The following is a 5,890-nucleotide window of genomic DNA, read 5'->3' on the forward strand; positions in this document are numbered from 1 at the left end:
TATTAGTTCTGAATTCATCATGAAATGATGTACAATATCTCCATAAATATTGAAAAATATCTATGTACAATATACCTCCATGACAAATAAAAAAGAATATTTATAAATGATATACACTTTTTAATGCCAACATTTATAGTTCTTACACACTATGTTTATTTTATTTTCTTATATAGGAAAAACTTTGTTTTGTACTAAGTTTGTTCATTATTACTTCCTAATATCTGAATTTATTTATCCATTTAATTGTTTTGATTAGAATTATTAGACATATCTGAATATAAAATGGTTTTTATATTTATCATATTTAGATTTAAGTCAGAAGTGTATGAAAATAATGGCACATAAATGCTTTTAAAAATGGATCCTATGATTATAAAATTTATAACAAAAACATTGAACTACTTGAACTAAAAAAAAATAAAAGTGCTTTAGCTTGAATTATTTCTTAGCCAAGGATGCTGAAGACACTGATTGGCAGTAGCCCTTCTCGCAGGATCAAACTTAAGCATACTCGACAAAAAATGTGAAAACTGATGTGCCCGTCGAGCAGGCCAGAAATTTACTCTCATGAATCTTTCAAATAAGCTGCATCTGTTTGAGGTATCAACATTTATCAAATCTCCTGAATCTAGAAAATACTCAGCTGACCTTGATCCTCTATCCCTGACTTCTTTAGGTATATCTCCAAGAATTTGTACCATGAGAGCAATATGAATTTCATCTTTTGAAAAACCTTCCACTGAAGGTGGACTAAACAAAACTTCTCCAGTTGCTAGCTCAAACGCAATGCATCCAATGCTCCATATATCTACAGCTGTGTCATAATCTGCTCCTAATAAAATTTCTGGTGATCTATAATGTCTAGTTTGGATCTGTGATGACAATTTATCAAGGATCAAACAGCTATTTCCAAAATCAGTAATTTTTACATTGATTTCTTTATCTGAAAATAGATTCAGACTAACATTAGAATCTTTAGATGAAGATGCTTGGCATTTATGTTTGCAAGTAGATCTACTTTCTTCGGCAACACTACCAGTATTGATACCACCAAGAGTAGGATCTAACCCAGATGCCCCTGCACTGCCAGTATTCTGACTTCCTTCAGTAGCAACTTCAACTGTATTTTCTTGGGTACTATCATTTACTATCATTCCAACCTCATTATCTTCAAAACAAAGTAGTATGTTTTCTGGTTTGAGATCAGTATGAATCACACCACACTTGGAGTGTAAATAATCAACTCCTTCAAGAATTTGACGAAGGATGCTCTTCATTTTATTTTCTGGTACTCCGTGGCTATACCTCTCACGGATGTAGGACAGTAAATCATTCCCAACTGAGTTAAAGACCAAGCATACATGTATGCCATCCACTTGGCCAGGTATTGTAAAGTATTCTAATAGTTTCACAAATCTTTCACATCTGCGATCAGAAGCATCAGCACTTTGAATTTTTTTTAGCATATTTATTTCGTGGTATGCACATTCGTTATAGTATGATTTACTTCTACCAACTTTCAATGCAATGAATTTAGATTTGAAAAAATCTCGGCACAACCAAACGGTGGAAAATTGCCCTTGGCCGAGCTTTCTTAAAACATGATACCTTGAGTATACAACATTCCCAATATCTCCATTGTAATAACTTTTCGGATCAAACAGATCTTCCTCATTGAATTCGTCTTCTTCACTGGATCCACCTCGAGGATTGTCGCCGGGGCCTTGCAAATGAAATTCACCCATTACAGACGATGAGGCAGCTTCGCTCATTTTTTTTCTCAATAATAATACGTTTTACAAAATACACAAACAGTATATAATCAGAACAAATATATATTTTAATTATACTAATAAGGACAATTAGAATAAATTAATTAACCGACCGAAAACTGTGTCCAACAACAGCTCCGAATGATCTAGGCACATGACGTAATTTTTCAACAACGCCCATCCCAGAGGATTCTATTGGTCCATTTATGATGCCTTATAAATATATCATTAATCTCAAAACCTAATTTATAATATTTATTATGAATTTTATGAAACTTTCGTTCCAACTTGTATTCGATTAATTTATGATTATTTATTAATTAATTAATTTATTCATTATTTGGTTTAAAACATCTATCAATCAGCTGTTCATTTTCATTACTCAGCAAGTTTTGAACAAAAACATTATACAATAACATTTTGGCAAAAAAATCTAAATCGTACCGCTATTAGTTTTTTTGTTCAATCCCCAATTTTATGTTTAGTAAACATTATTCTATTTTCGTTACAGTTGTATAATTATGAAATTATATAAATTATGTGATTTGTTTATGTTTCGCTTAAGTGTTTTCTCACATTTGGACAGAGCATTCATTGTATTACTATGTAATAGGTTTACTTAGCATATAGAGTATAGAGCCCGTAATCAAATAACTAAATGTTAGATTTATAAATATTTTGAAACATTAATTTGGTTCGATTTACCAATTAATCATAGTTTGTTATGAAATATTGATATATGACTTTGTCGAACAGTCTATTGATCATTCCCAGGGCCACATGTAAACTATAGAAGCTCCTAGGATCAAGAGGTTTTGCCGCCTTCTCTTTAAAACATCGGAGGGAGGAGGGGCGGTCACTTAGACATTTTTCTGGTAAAAAAATAAGTTTTATGATAACAAATTTAATTTTTACCCCTAAAAACAACACTTATGACTATATAAGACTGTCCTTAACCGATCATAAACATTTTCTTTGTTATACAAAAACTTTCTTTTTTGCTTACACCCCTTGGCATTACCAGTGACCCTTAGGTGAAGAGCCAGTAATCAAATTAATAAATAACAGATTCATAAATATTTTGAAATTATATTTATGGTTATCACTTAGCTTTTTGAGCTGAATTCTTGATAACTCTTGGAAAATTTGATCAGGTATATATAATTGTGTCATTCACATAACATTGTTAAATAATTCCATACAAGAAGACATATATGCAAGATCATTCGTGATTTGTATGATAACTTGCTGTATATCCCTTTTGGGCTTGAACATCAGGTACTAATGTAATTGTAAGGATTAAACTACAGTTTAAATGGTTTAATCTCTAGAATTATATTCATTTTTTTTTTTGTTTGTTCTTTATAATGCTTTCAATTATGGTCGTTTTAAATGCAATATCGTCATTGTGTTTGGTGGATATTAGAGACGGTACGAAACGATTACAAGCAGGGTCGTCATGTCGATTTTGGGCCCAGGGCGATATTTTAGCTGATGCCCTTTCTCAGCTACCCCTATATAAGCCAGTAGCATAATTTCTTATTTTTGAGATTTTTTACCTTTGCACTACCACAAATTGCCGCTAAACTATAATGCTCTTGGCGGCTAGTTTTAATTTTAATTATGAGAAAAATAGTGGCTTCTATTTTTGTCTCCGATCCTTGATTTTAGAACCCAAATGACGGCCATGATTGCTTAATCGATAATAACTACAGGCTACTAATTAACAAGTTGTCATTTCCAAATTTTATATTTAATTATTGTTAATGATTAGTTCATAGAATTATGACTAATGCTATATTTTTAATTCATTTGTAACACTATCAATATAACATAATCATAGATATTAGTATTTTAGTTTAATGTTTATTTAGTTCGTTTATTATAAATTTAGAAACTATAAATAAGTCAAAGTCAAAGGAATAATTAATTTCATAACAATTTTATATTTTAGGTATTTGTTAAATTTAAATTCTTACCATCAGATACTTAGTTAGTATACATATTTGCATGTGTCATTAATACTTTTTTTCATAATTTTAGCCCTGTTATTTTAATTGGCCATGATATTACATTTATTAATTATTAAATCTGCAATTTAGTTAGCTTAATTTTAGACTGATTTGAATGTAAAAGTTTTGAAACCCTTCGTGAAAAGACAGATTTGATGTGAATATATGGACATACACAGTGTAACAGCATGACGACCATAATAGACAAAAATCATTAACCACTACTCGTTTTTAAATAAACATTTTATAAATTTATTGCATCTCAAAACAATGTATCCACCTTTAAGGTTTTACTTAACCTTGCATGATATCTGGAATGTTCTTACGGCCTTAGTGTAGCATAGAACCTAACCTTATAGCACTACATATCTAGATTCGGTTCAAGGAACATTTTGTTATTACCAAGGTTTTGGTATATGGCATATGAGGTTTGGTATAAACATTGGTCAAAACATTATCAATTATAATAAAACCTTTATTAATTCCATGAGACGTCACTTTAGAGTAATGTTACGGGCTATAAAAAAAAATAATAATGTTTACAATTTTTTATTATTTTCTCACATTTATTTATATTGTGAAAAAAACTATTTGCCTCAATTAACATTTAGTATTCTGAAATATTTGGTTTATTTATTTATTTTGGTTGTTATATTATTTTCCCTTGCTTGATTTAAAAATTTACAATAACATTTATACAAAATTTATAAGCAATAAAAAATGATACAATTACTTATATGTTATCTTCTTTCCTGCATTCATTAATCATCATAATATGATGCATAATGTATCCAGGAAAGAATGTATACATAGTATATAACAATGTAAATTGTACATTCTATATATTACTATCTAGGTTTTTTAAACATTTTCCTACTGTCAATAATTACAAATATGTAAAAAAACAAAATTCAGATAATCTGATTGTATCATGCAAAGGTATTGGTACCTTAACATCTGTTATGGCCTTGAGGCTATCTGATATGTTATTAAAATTTTAAGAATATGGAAAATATAAATAAAGACATTTAAGAGTTACACTAATGTATATGAAATGAGAATGATAATTTGGGGTTAGGAACCATTTATAAACCTTTTTTTTATTTGTTATATAATATACAGATATTGTTTTGAAAATGAATTGAAAACTACTGTATGAAAAAATTGAAAAATAAATTTTTACATGCTAATATAGATTAAAAAAAATATTATTATTTATGTTTAAAATCTGTTTCCTCCATATATTTAGTGCTGCTATGAACATGTATTGCAGAATATATAGTACACTTTGTATACAATACATAATTTCTGAGTAAAAATTAAACGTTTTTTTTTTCCACAATGTTAAATAAATACAAACGGAATTGTATTTATTCAATGCTTGTTAATTTATAATCGTATGTATTTTTATTTTCATGTGTACATCTGTACGGTAAGTTATGGCCAACTCATTATATATATATATGATTTCTTCAGAGATAAACCAATGAATGAAAAAAATAATAATTAATAGCGCCCCTAGATAGGGCTATAGTTAGTTCTCACTAACGCCAATAGAAAGAGGATACAATACTGTTTCATTTCGATCATCGGTAATATACTTTCTTATTCTACACAGACAAAAAAATAAAATAAATCGTTTGTTATATAATCTCCCAACTTTGGTATAATTAAAGTAAAATATTGAAACAATTTTGATCGACTTATCAGGTGAAGTTGGATAATAATTTTTTTTAGACATAAAGACATTTTAAACATAATAATATCGATACATAAAGTTGACATCCATTCTTCTCATCTCAAAAAGCTTTATGTACGAAGTATTATAGCAATTGAAAAATAGAAAAAAATTTGTTAAAATGAATTTTTCTTTGTAAACTACATTTTCTCCGTTATAAAGTCTTAAGATCTAAAAAAATTCTACCCTTAGACAAATCTATGCCGATACTCCACAAGGTTCAGTCCTTACTTCCATTCTGTTCAACTTCTACATTTACGACATCCTCCAGTCCACACACACCTCCATAGCTATGTTTCTATGTTCCTTCACTACAATCTTTTACAAATAAAGTCTTAAGAATCGCATTTAATTCTCCTTGGTTC

At 29.1% G+C, this 5,890-nt stretch overlaps 1 pseudogene; it reads right to left on the minus strand.

Moving 5' to 3' along the window:
* Nucleotides 1-204: 204 nt before the first annotated feature.
* Nucleotides 205-1,899, minus strand: LOC106683406 (SRSF protein kinase 3 pseudogene; annotated as a pseudogene).
* Between the last annotated feature and the right edge of the window lie 3,991 nt (nucleotides 1,900-5,890).

The sequence above is a fragment of the Halyomorpha halys genome, unplaced genomic scaffold (genome assembly GCF_000696795.3).
Source record: "Halyomorpha halys isolate HHAL.00 unplaced genomic scaffold, Hhal_1.1 Scaffold481.1, whole genome shotgun sequence".
Lineage (NCBI taxonomy): Eukaryota > Metazoa > Arthropoda > Insecta > Hemiptera > Pentatomidae > Halyomorpha > Halyomorpha halys.